A 14,370-nucleotide genomic window follows, 5' to 3' on the forward strand; every position below is an offset into this window, starting at 1 on the left:
GTTTCTGCAGAACTGACCTACCATGACCGATGCCTGATGTCCAGATTGTAGTAGTGATTGGCCGCGGCCAACATGATCTCCTGGCCGCGGCCTCCGCGCGAACATGGCCCAGAATATGACCCGTGGCCGTGCGGCAAATTTTTCTTTAAAATTTAAATTTTAAATGTAATTGTTGGGGGCTATAAAAGGGATTAGGGTTAACTTTTATCATAACTTTGGATTGCGATTTTTAGAGGCTAGAGCAGCAGAGGAGGAAAAAAATCATCATCTATATTCTTCAATCTAGTTTTTCTTTCTTCTCAAAACACTTTTATTTTCATTGAATATTTATGTTTATGAATATGAAATATGATTATGGAGTAGTTTTCTTTATAGTTAAGGGTTATTTCAAAACCCTAGACATGATATCTTGAATGCATTGATGAATTTTATTTTTTTTATTCCCTTATATTAAATTGCTTCTATTTTTCTATTTGAATGTCATGGATCTTGTAAAATCTTGTTTAGATGGCCACTAATTAAGGTTTTGCATTGTTCTACTATCATCTTAGGATTTCTATTCACCTAATAGTTTAGGATTCTAAGTAAAGTGATAAATTGCAATTAAGGTATTGTGACGAGTATTCTAATTGTGATGAGAAATAGAACCTAGGTTAAATGATTTGCATGCTTAATGAATTTGTTGCCTAGATTAACCTGTTTCCACAAAGTGTAATGCTTTTACTAGGTTATATAGATTGCATGCTTAATGGGTTTATTGCTGGGTAAAACGGGTTAATTAAGAGGGTTAATTAAGAGCGCTTAGCTTTAATTAATTATATTAGGCAAACTGGGATAATTGACTGCTTAAGTGTTATCTGCGGGGTTAATAGTTTAATTGGGAATAGGGAATATTATTCATCATTGTTGATAGATTGATTGTTGAAGGTGGAGAGTAATTCTTGACTATTTCTTTAATATCGTTATATCCTTAGTTATTCAATCATTGATATTTATTTCATTTTATGTTTTCAGCTATTAAAACTAAAACCCCTTTTTAATTTTAATCTAGTATTAGCATTGGTCTAGAATTAACTATCGGCGTTGGAGTCAATAGCGACACATTTTAACTGTCGGCATTGGGGTCAATAGCGACAGTCAAAAGCAACGGTGACAGTTATTAGCTGTCGGCGTTGGTCTCTATGCCTACAGTTTTTAACTGTCGGCGTAGAGTCACACTAAGCAACTACGACAGTCAACAGAGTTGACTGTCGTGGTTGGGTGTCGGGAAAGCCCAGTTTTGTAGTAGTGAGTGAGAGTGAGGGTGAGGGTGCGGGGACGGTGGCGGTGCGGCTACAATCAGCTGGCTGAGATCGAGAGTGAGGGTGAGGGTGCGGCGACGGTGGCGGTGAGGATGAGATCGAGTGTGAGGGTGAGGGTGCAGCGGCGGTGCGGCGGCAGTAAGGCTGAGATCGAGAGTGAGAGTGATAGTGAGGATGAGTGAGGGTGAGGGTGCAGCGGCGACGGTGGCGGTGAGGCTGAGATCAAGAGTGAGGGAGAGGGTGCAGCGGCGGTGCGGCGGTGGTGAGGTTGAGATCGAGAGTGAGAGTGAGGGTGAGGTCTGCGGCAATAAATAAATCGAAACTATAAGGCAAAGAGGAAAATGAGGGTCTGCGGCTGTGTAATTAGGTTTTATGCAGTGGAGGAGAATGATAAAATGTATCAGGGGCGACATTCTGTAATATTAGGGGCGACACGTCGCCCCTAATAATTTTCAGAAATGGGGAAAATTTCTCAACATCAGGGGCGATTTATACCAATATCAGGGGCGACTAATGATGTGTTGCCCCTAATAATTTTCACAAATGGCGAAAATTTCTCAACATCAGGGGCGACTTATACCAATATCAAGGGCAACTAATGATGTGTCACCCCTGATTTCTAGAATATTAGGGGCGACGTGTCGCCCCTAATAATTTTCACAAATGGCGAAAATTTCTCAACATCAGGGGCGCCTTACACCAATATCAGGGGCGACTAATGATGTGTCGCCCCTAATTTATAGAATATTAGGGGCGACGTGTCGCCCCTAATAATTTTCACAAAATGGCGAAAATTTCTCAACATCAGGGGCGACTTATACCAATATCAGGGGCGACTAATGATGTGTCGCCCCTGATTTCTAGAATATTAGTGGCGACGTGGCGACCCTAATAATTTTCACAAATGGCGAAAATTTCTCAACATCAGGGGCGACTTATACCAATATCAGGGGCGACTAATGTTGTGTCGCCCCTAATAATTTTCACAAATGGCGAAAATTTCTCAACATTAGGGGCGACTTATACCAATATCAGGGGTGACTAATGATGTGTCGCCCCTGATTTCTAGAATATTAGGGGCGACATATAGTCGCCCCTAATAGAGTCGCCTCTAAAACCAATATTTCTTGTAGTGAGTATTATCTTCCCTGTATTACAATATATTTATTACATAACAATATAATTTATGTGGCTATGTACTTAAATGAATAAACCTTATGTTTATTCAGGTCCTATGAAGATAAATTTTTCTCAAATAAAATTATGCGCATAAATATGAGAAAACATCAAAATAAGAGTTTCATTGATAGTAACTTCAGTTTGTACAATAAATTTACATAAGGGAACCAAATCCCATGTTCACTACATGATCCTTGAATTTATGAGGTGGCAAGTCTTTCGTCATAGGATCAGCAATCATCAATTCAGTGCTAATGTGTTGAATGACCACTTTATTTTCTTTAACACATTCTCTCATGGCTAAGTACTTGATGTTGATGTGCTTGCTTCGACTACCACTTTTGTTGTTCTTAGCCATGAATACAACAGCTGAATTGTCGCAGAACATTCTCAATGGCCTAGATATGGAAACTACAATTCTAAGGCCTGAAATGAAACTCTTTAGCCATACACCATGCGATGTAGCCTCAAAACACGAAACAAACTCGACTTCCATAGTAGAAGTAGCAGTCAAGGTCTGTTTGTTACTCCTCCATGATATAGCTCCACCGGCAAACATAAACACGTAACCAGAGGTTGATTTACGTGAATCAGTACAACTAGCAAAGTCTAAATCTGAGTAGCCAACTACTTCCAGGTTGTCGGTTCGTCTGAACATGAGTTTGTAATACTTAGTACCTTGAAGGTACCTCATAACTTTCTTTGCAGCTTTCCAGTGGTCTAACCCCGGGTTACTCTGAAATCTTCCTAGCATTCCTACAGTAAAGGCAATGTTGGGTCTTGTGCACACCTGAGCATACATCAAGCTTCCAACAGCAGAAGCATATGGGATGTTCTTCATTTCTTCCTTTTCAAAATCATTCTTTGGACACTGGCTCAAATTTAATTTATCACCCTTAACGATAGGAGTAACACTTGGTGAATAATCTTTCATCCGAAATCTCTCTAAAACTTTGTTAATGTAGGTTTCTTGAGATAGACCTAAGATACCTTTGAATCTATCTCGATGGATCTTAGTGCCAATGACATAGGACGCATCACCCATATCCTTCATCTCAAAGTTCTTTGAGAGAAATTGCTTCACCTCATGTAGCATGTCATATCATTGGTTGCAAGAAGAATATCGTCCACATATAAAACAAGAAAACAAATCTTACTCCCACTGACCTTCTGGTATATACATTGATCCATGACATTCTCTTCAAATCCAAAAGAAGAGATGACATCATGGAATTTTAAATACCATTGGCGGGACACTTGTTTTAAACCATAGATGGACTTCTTAAGCTTGCACACCAAATGCTCACCATCACTAGAGGAGAATCCCTCTGGTTGTTTCATGTATACCTCCTCCTCTAGGTCACCATTTAGGAAAGCAGTTTTCACATCCATCTTCTGCAGCTCTAAATCGAAATGAGCAACTAATGCCAGGATAACTCTGAGGGAATCTTTTCTTAGATACCGGAGAAAAGGTCTCCATGTAGTCAATTCCTTCTTTTTGAGTGAATCCCTTAGCAACGAGTCTTGCTTTGTGTTTCTCAATGTTGCCTAGTCTTTCTTTGTTTTGAAGACCCATTTACACCCAATAGCCCTTGCCCCATTAGGCAACTCAACAAGATCCCAAACTTCTTTGCTCTTCATAGAATTCATTTATTCATTCATGGCATTGTACCACAGTTTCGATTCTTTGCTATTCATAGCTTGTGAAAACATTTCTAGATCATTTTCGGCTCCAATATTGTAGTCAGATTCTTGCAAAAACACAATGCAGTCACTAGGTATTGTCGATTTTGTTGTCCTAGTGGATCTTCTTAAGGCTACACCAGCAGGCTCTCGGGGAGCAGGTGGTTCAGCTTGTTGTTCAACAATTATAGGCAACTCCTAAACAACTTGATCCATTTGAACTTCATCATTGATTTGTGGATCTTCAACAATTGGTTGTGGTGGTTCAACATCCATTTGGACTGCAGGGGTGTTATCAACCACAATCAATCTTTCTCTTGAGGTGGAGGGTTCTGAAGGATATTTCTCATAACCTAAGTCCTTGGATTGATCACTCCCACTAATCAAGGCATTTTCAAGAAATTTTGCATTCCTTGATTCCACAATCCTAGTGCTATGAGATGGACAATAAAACTTGTAGCTTTTAGAATTTTCAGCGTATCCAATAAAGTATCCACTTATAGTCCTTAGGTCCAGTTTCTTTTCTTGTGGATTGTATACCCTAACTTCAGATGAGCATCCCCAAATGCTTACATGTTGCAAACTCGGTTTCCAACCTTTCCATAATTCAAAAGGAGTTTTTGAGACTGCCTTGATTGGAACTCGATTTAATATGTACAGGGATGTCTTTAGAGCTTCATTCCACAAGGATTTAGGAAGGTTAGGGTTGCTGCTAAGCATACTTTGTACCATGTCCATCAATGTTCGGTTTCTCCTTTCTGCAACACCATTTTGCTCGGGTGTACCGGGCATGGTATATTGGGCAACAATCCCATTTTCTTGAAGAAACTTTGCAAAAGGGCCAGGTGCTTGTCCATCTTCAGTGTATCTACCATAATATTCTCCACATCTATCTGATCTCACTATCTTAATTTGCTTGTTGCATTGTTTCTCTACTTCAACTTTAAATGTTTTAAAGACATCTAACGCTTCGCTTTTGTTATGAAGTAAGTAGATATACATGTAGCGTGAGTAATCGTCTATGAAGGAGATGAAGTATTTCTGACCATATGAGTCCATGTCTGGACTACATATATCAGTATGTAAGATTTCTAATAGGTTGGAACTCCTATGGACACCACTTTTCGTAGACTTGGAGGTATGCTTTCCCTTAATGCAATCCACACAAGTATCAAAATCAGTAAAATCTAAGGTATTGAGTACCTCATCTTTCACTAACCTTCTAATTCTATCAATGGAGATATGTCACAATCTCCGGTGCCGTAATGTAGAGGAATTCTCATTCATAACACATCGTTTATTGCCAGCGTGAACGTGCACAGTATTATAAGCGATATTGTTTTGTAAATTAAGGCAGTAAAGACCATCGGACAAAATACCATTTCCAACACATTCAGATTTATTATATAAATTAAAAGATTAGTCTGAAAATGTAAAGGAAAAACCAAAAGGTACAAGTCTTGAAACGGAAATCAGGTTTCTAGAGAAACTTGGTACATAAAATGTCTTTTCTAACTTTAAAACAAAATTGCTACTTAAAACTAAATGACACGTTCCAATAGCCTCCACATGTGAGCCCATCTTGTTTCCGGATAAGATGCTTTGCTCACTTCCCACTGGCTTCCATAGGTTTTGTAAACCCTGCAAGGAATTTGAAATGTGAATTGTTGATCCAGAATCAATCCACCATGTGTTGATATTAACATTAGCCATATTAGATTCATAACATACGAATGAAATTGGATTACCTTTGTTGTCCATCCATTTCTTGAACTTGGCGCATTCCTTTTTCACATGTCCATTCCTTTTGCAGAAGAAACACTTGATGGAATCCATCTTTATTTCGCCTTGGGGAGGCACTTTTGTAGGAAAAACTCTTTGTAGGATCTTTATTTACTTTCATGCAATTTACATATTATCAAACAAACATGCAAATTCCTAGAACATGCTCCTATGAAATTGATACAAATACAAAGTAAAGTAAAAACTTACATTACACAACGGAATGGAACAACTCCATCTTTCAATCTCTCTAACCCTTGATTCCTTTCTGTAGCAGAGTATTATCAAGAGATTGAACAAGATCAGCAACACAGTCTTCCTCACCAAGCCTTTGATCAACCTAGAACTAGTGTGAGCTGGTTCTCAACACATGAGATAGAGATCTAGAAAAGAAGAAGAGATTGTGGCTAAGAAAGGATTAGAGTGTCTAGGTTTTCACTTACCCAAATCAACTGAGACTGACTTGCTTCCTTATGAAAACCCTAGATATCATATTCCTTATATAGGCAACTTAATGGGATTTATTTAAATTTAAATTAATTAAAAATAATAAACAAAAATAAAAGCCTTGGGCTACCATAAATGGACTTGTGCCCAATCTCTTTGTTTTGAATTTAAATCCCAACTGGGCCTAAATTCAAAACCTTTTATTTTTTTAATTAATTAATTAAATCCTTATTCAAATTAACTAATTATAATTTGAAACTTGATTTAATATTTTTTATTAATATTGATACCAATTTATCAATATTAATAAATTTACCCAAAGATTCTCTTTTATTCTCTAAATCTCATATCTCTATAAATTTTCCAAAATTGACCTAGTCAACTTTAAAAATCCTAATTGATAATTAAATCAATTAATTGAGACATTCTAGATGATTTACTCAAAGGTGATGCGGGGACCATGGATCCACGAAATCAAGCTCCAACAAGTTACCGTGAATTTATTTACGAATAATTTCACTACCTTATTAATTCCTCGTGACTTCGCTATAGACTCGGAATTGAACTCTTGAATTCATAGAACATATTTTCAAATCCATAAATACGTTATCCATTGTTATAACCATTACAATCAGTCAATCCTCTATCGATGACTTACTAACGAGCTGGGTGCAAATTACCGTTTTACCCCTCATCAGTATTTAATCCTTAACTCCCACTAAGTTCTTTATAAATGATATTTCCGTGAACTTAATCACAGAAGTGAGATCTCAATCATTTAACCTTTTGAAAAAAGCAATTAAGGAAATCATTTTTGTACTTCTCATACAGAAGTTATAGATTTCGTATCTATGAATAATACTCCCGATCAATTACACTAATAAATCTCCAAGATGTAAGTATGGGCTAGACCGTAGGGTAAGCTGGTAACGAACAAGTCAAAAGATTTAAATAATATAATTAGTAGAATATTATCACTCAAAATTAAGGTCGACTTAATATATGGTCTGTAGGATCTTGGAATTTAAATCTAGATGCATGCTTCCTATTATTTTTCCAAACACATAATAGAAACATAGAATAGCATGGCATACATATGAACATTAGATTCATAAATTAACATAAACACAATGATGTAGAAACTTACGAATACGCAGCGGAACTGGAACAACTCCTCCCTTCAATCTCTCTAACTCTTGATTCCTTTCTGTAGCAGAGTATTATCAAGAGATTGAACTAGATCAGCAACACAGTCTTCCTCACCAAGCCTTTGATCAACCTAGAACTAGTGTGGGTTGGTTCTCAACACATGAGATAGAGATCTAGAAAAGAAGAATATATAGTGGCTAAGAAAGGATTAGAGTGTCTAGGTTTTCACTTACCCAATGAATCAACTAAGACTGACTTATGAAAACCCTAGATATTATATTCCTTATATAGACAACTTAATGGGCTTTATTTAAATTTAAATTTTTAATTAATTAAAATAATAAACAAAAAGATAAAAGTCTTAGGCTCCCACAAATGGACTTGGGCCCAATACCTTTATTTTGAATTTAAATCCTAATTGGGCCTAAATTCAAAACCTTTTATTTATTTATTTTAATTAATTAATTAAATCCTTATTCAAATTAACTAATTATAATTTGAAACTATGACAGTCAGAATCCCGTGATCCGTAAGGGGAAAGACCGGGTAAGCTGTGCAATCCCACACCGCCTGGGGAAGGTCAAGTGTAATGATTCTAAGACTGTGTAGGTATGGGACTACACAGTTGAAGAGGGCTTAAATGGATTGATGGGTACTACCTATATCAGGAAGATGCATCTTCTTTTCAGTAGCCCATCACTTGAGAACTCCAAAGTTAAGTGTGCTTGGCCTGGAGTAATCTAGGGATGGGTGACCTCCTGGGAAGTTTTCCCAGGAAGTGTGCGAGTGAGGACAAAGCACGCTGGAAAGACTTGTGTTGGTTTGTAGGGCTAGTCGTCATTCTAGAAAGCAGCCATAGTGATGTGGAGCATCACAGTTGGTATCAGAGCAACGGTCCATTCGCATGAAGTTCTCCTCGATACACACACTCAAAGCTCCGAATCTAACCGCCAATGTAAGTGTTTATGTTTTAGTTGTTTTGATTATGTGTTTAGTTAATGTTTTAGTCCTTATGTTTTCAGTTAATAATATTTGTAAATCAGTTTATTTTTTTTCGTTATTTATTTTATTTATTATCTTTGAATTTATGATTGTACATAGTGAAAACTTTTTTTTTCCAAATAAATATCATTGTTATTTTTGAATGACATGTATGAGTTTGATTTTTTTTTACAATCATAATAAATAATAAATTTAATAAATAATGACCAAGTTCGGTGAGGGTGGATACAAATCAATGGACCGGGTTTTATATTGAGAGTTTAGGGGGCCATAGTAGTGGGAACGATTTTACTGATCCCAGCCTTCCCTCAATATGGTTAACTTTGGAACAACGATGAGTTTCGAGCCTAAGAATTAAGTCATATAGGATAATTAGAAACACACTTAGAAAATAATAAAGATGGCTTATTTTTTTTTAAAGTTTAGAAACACACCCTAATTATAAAGAAGGCTTACATAATTTTTTTTTTCTTCATAAGAAATCATAATTAATAGGTCTGAGTTATGTTTGCTTAGATTAAGTTTTGCCTTAGAGCGTAATAGGGTAAGTTCTAACATGTTCTCGACTGTTAGAACTTTTACTAAAGATGTCGTTCAGAAGATCTGCTCGCAACAATGCCAATGCCTCAAGCGTTGCTCCTGAAACTTATGAAGCCCCTCCAGTTCGCAGAAGGGGAAGGCGTGCAACCAATGCTGCTGCTAAAGAGAGAGCACCGCCGCCGTCGGTTGACAACGTTGCAGAAATTGCAAGACTACGACAGCAAGTGGAGGAATTACTACAGCAACAACAACAACAGACTCAGCCTCCACCTCAGTCGCAACCACAGCCTCAGCAGATGGCTCAAGTACCTCATCAAGTAGGTCCTTATGGGGCATGGCCAATGGCGAACTATGCGCCATACCCAGCTCAGCACATGGAGCCAATCTATGAGCGGTTTTGTAAGTAACACGCTCCAAACTTTGAAGGGACAATAGAACTCTTTAAGGCAGAAGAATGGCTCAGAAATGTAGAGCCGATCCTAGCACATATGAATCTCGGCAACGCAGACCGCATATCCTGCGTTTCTTCTCTGCTTAAGAAGGATGCTAGAATATGGTGGGACTTAGTTCAGCAGACTAACGATGTCACCACCATGACATGGGCAAGATTTGTGGAGCTGTTCCATAAGAAGTATTACAACTCGGCAGTCATCGCTACAAGGGTCGAGGAGTTCGCTAGTTTGAAGCAGGGCAACTTAACGGTAGTAGAATATGCTCGGCAGTTCAACAGATTAGCCAAGTTTGCACCAGAGTTGGTTCCAACTGACTTTATGAGGGTGACCAAGTTCGTTAGAGGACTTAGACCAAAGATTGAATTAGGGGTTAAGTTAGCAAACCCGGGAAATACTACCTATGCCGATGTTCTAGAAATGACAATAGAAGTAGAAAGGCTTCAGGTGAATGTTAGTAAGGAGAAGGCTAGTAAGCCTGAGCCTAAACAGCAGGGTCAACCTCAAAATGGTCAGAAAACAACAACTGTCAGCATAACAATAGTAATAGTAATGGTCAGAAAAGAAGGCATCCAGATGATAAGCAGCCCAATGGTGATAAAAGAGCATAGACAAACAATGGAGGCAATAAGTCGGGTTATGTAGAATACCCGCAATGCTCTAAGGGCCAAAAGAAACATCTTGGGGAATGTCATGCAAACATCAAGGGATGCTTCAACTGTGGTTAGGAAAGTCATCGAAAGACGGAATGTCCACAGCTCAAGCAGAAGGAGAAAAAGGATTAAACGATGGTTCTAGACCAAAGTCTTTGCCTTGACCCAGGGAGGAACCAATGCTAGTAACAAGCAGTTACAGGTCAGATTCCTATCCTCGATAGTATATGTTCTAGTATTGTTTGATACGGGAACAACATACTCGTATATCTCGTTAGGAATGATAGAGAAATTAGACAAACCTTGTAGAACTAGGTTTGTGACATAGTTGCCTTCGGGTAAAATAGTCCTATCATCACGGATAGTACGAGGTGTACCGATCAAAATTGAGGACGTAAGAATTAGAAGGAGACCTGATAGAACTGGAGATTAAAGATTTCGACGTGATATTAGGAATGGACTGGCTAGCAAGGCATGGCGTAACCATTGATAGCAGACGTAAGCAAGTGATGTTCGAGACTCTTGACGGTCAGAAACGATGCTATATGGGAAATTTTTTAGGACTACATACGTCGCTTATTTCACCTTTCAAAGCTCAAAGGATGATAGAAAAAGGATGTCACGCATTCTTAGCTAGCGTTACGGATGTAGTTTAGGGAACACCACTAAAGGTTGGAGATGTACATATTGTAAGGGAATTTCCAGAAAGTAGCCATAGTGATGTGGGGCGTCACATAATGGTATCAGAGCCTTGACCCAGCCGGAAGTGTGGCCGACAGGGACGTCGGGCCCGTAAGGGGGGGTGATTGTGACAGTCAGAATACCGTGATCCGTAAGAGGAAAGACCGGGTAAGCTGTGCAATCCCACACCGCCTGGGGAAGGTCAAGTGTAATGATTCTAAGACTGTGTAGGTATGGGGCTACACAGTTGAAGATGGCTTAAATGGATTGATGGGTACTACCTATATCAGGAAGATGCATCTTCTTTTCAGTAGCCCATCACTTGAGAACTCCAAAGTTAAGCGTGCTTGGCCTGGAGTAATCTAGGGATGGGTGACCTCCTGGGAAGTTTTCCCAGGAAGTGTGCGAGTGAGGACAAAGCACGCTGGAAAGACTTGTGTTGGTTTGTAGGGCCAGTCGTCATTCCAGAAAGCAGCCATAGTGATGTGGAGCGTCACAGAAACTTGATTTAATTTTATTTATTTATATTGACACAAATTTATCAATATTAATAAATTTACCCAAAGATTCTCTTTTATTATCTAAATCTCATATCTCTATAAATTTTCCAAAATTGACCTAGTCAACTTTAAAAAATCCTAATTGATAATTAAATCAATTAATTGAGACATTCTAGATGATTTACTCAAAGGTGATGCGGGGACCATGGATCCATGAAATCAAGCTCTAATAAGTTACCGTGAATTTATTTACGAATAATTTCACTACCTTATTAATTCCTCGTGACTCCACTATAGACTCGGAATTGAACTCTTGAATTCATAGAACGTATTTTCAAACCATAAATACGTTATCCATTGTTATAACCATTACAGTTAGTCAATCCTCTATCGATGACTTACTAACAAGCTAGGTGAAAATTACCATTTTACTCCTCATCAGTATTTTATCCTTAACTCCCACTAAGTTCCTTATAAATGATATTTCCGTGAACTTAATCACAGAAATGAGATCTCAATCATTTAACCTTTTGAACAAAGCAATTAAGGAAATCACATTTTCACTTCTCATACAGAAGTTATAGATTTCATATTTATGAATAATACTCCCACTCAATTACATTACTAAATCTCCAAGATGTAAGTATGGGCTAGACCGTATAGGGTAAGCTGGTAACGAACAAGTCAAAAGATTTAAATAATATAATTAGCAGAATATTATCACTCAGAATTAAGATCGACTTAACATATGGTCAACGTTGTGACATTGATTAGATTTGATAACAACGATACTTATTTATCAATCAATAATCAATATCGGTCCTAGTCCGATGTAACTAAATACATCCGATCTTATCTACTTGGTCGAAGCCTTGGACAAGACATCACACCCTGAATGTGTAAGTAGATCATATCGTAGATTGCCTAATCAGTGAAAATCCAATGCACTAATCTAATCTCTAGACTCGTTCTTTTGAACATATAATTACAACTATAATCCACTGTGACCTAGTCACCATAATTGTAACTATCCATATGTTCAGGATTTTATGAATGTTTGTATTAATTGAATAAACATGTAATAAAACAAGCGAACAATGCAATTGAATAAACAAAATGATTTCTACTTCTTTTATTGATAATAATAACGTGTTACATAAGAAATATGGTTTTATTAAGGGCATAAAACCCAACAAACTCCCACTTTCCCTTTTAAAACAAATGAGACATGTTTTTCAAACCCATTCCCTCTACATGCTTCATGAAAACACTCTTAGCCAAAGTCTTGGTAAAAGGATCTGCCAGATTGTCTTCCGACGCTATCTTCATCACCTTGACATCACCCCTGGACACATATTCCCTAATGATGTGGTATTTCCTCTCTATATGCTTTGCTCTTTTATGACTTCGAGGTTCTTTCGAATTCGCTATAGCCCCATTATTGTCACAGTACAATATGAGTGGTTTATCCATTCCTAGAATAACACCGAGATCCGTGTAGAACTTCTTCAGCCAGACTATTTCCTTAGCCGCTTCAGACGCAGCTATGTACTCAGCCTCCATGGTGGAATCTGAAATGGCAGACTGCTTAACGCTTCTCCAAATCACAGCTCCACCCCCAAGAGTAAACACCATTCCAGAAGTAGACTTCCTGTCATCGACATCCGTCTGAAAATCAGAATCAGTGTAGCCTATCGGGTCTAGTGAACCTCCCAAATAGACCAGCATATAATCCTTTGTTCTTCGTAGATACTTCAGTATGTGCTTGACCGCTGCCCAATGTTGTCTACCAGGATTTGACTGGTACCTGCTTACAACTCCCACTGCATAACAGATGTCTGGTCTAGTGCATAACATAGCATACATAAGACTTCCAACTGCAGATGCATAGGAAATCTGTTTCATCTCTTCTTCCTCTTGAGGAGTCTGTGGAGACTGCTTCTTAGAAAGATAAACTCCATGTCGGGATGGCAATAGTCCCTTCTTCGAGTTTTTCATAGAGAAATGTTCAAGTACCTTATCCATGTACGCTGCTTGAGATAGTGCCAACATCTTGTTCTTCCTGTCCCGAATGATCTGGATGCCAAGAACGTAACTAGCTTCACCCAAATATTTCATCTGAAATTTGGTCCTGAGCCAATTCTTTATGTCTGATAATTTCTTGACATTGTTGCCAATGAGTAAAATATCATCTACATAAAGTACCAAGAACACTTTCACATCATTTTCCCTTAGTTGGTAAACACAGGGTTCATCGACGTTTTGCTCAAAACCATAGGTCTTAATTATTTCATTAAACCTTAAGTTCCAGGAGCGTGAAGCTTGTTTAAGACCATAAATGGACCTATTGAGCTTGCATAATTTCTTTTCCTGTCCAGCTACTACAAATCCTTCTGATTGATCCATATAAATGGTCTCATCAAGAAAGCCATTTAGAAATGCTGTCTTGACGTCCATTTGCCAAATCTCATAATCAAGAGCTGCAGCCATGGATAAAAGTATGCGAATGGATTTTAACATGGCCACTGGAGAGAGAGTTTCCTCATAGTCAACTCCCTCTCTTTGGGTATAACCCTTTGCCACAAGTCGAGCCTTATATGTCTCAACATTTCCATCAGCTCCTCTTTTCTTCTTGTAGATCCACTTGCATCCAATGGGCCTAAAGTCCATCGGCGCTTCTACAAGATCCCAGACGGAATTTGAGTACATGGACTCCATTTCTTGGTTCGTGGCTTCGAGCCACAAATCCTTTTCAAAACTAACCATTGCCTGTTTAAAGGACAATGGATCATCATCACGAGTGTCAGTTACTACCATATTGGTTTCACCATCCATCCCGTAGCATTCCGGGTTCCGAGAAACCCTCCCACTACGACGAGGCACCGTAACTGTCTGACTTGGACCAACTGTCTGTTCTTCTTCAACGTTCTTGTTGATTTGCATTGGTATGGGTTGAACATTTCTTGCTGATTGCATTTCTTCCAACAATATTTTACTCCGAGGT

The sequence above is a fragment of the Humulus lupulus genome, chromosome 4 (genome assembly GCF_963169125.1).
Source record: "Humulus lupulus chromosome 4, drHumLupu1.1, whole genome shotgun sequence".
In the NCBI taxonomy this organism is placed as follows: Eukaryota; Viridiplantae; Streptophyta; class Magnoliopsida; order Rosales; family Cannabaceae; genus Humulus; species Humulus lupulus.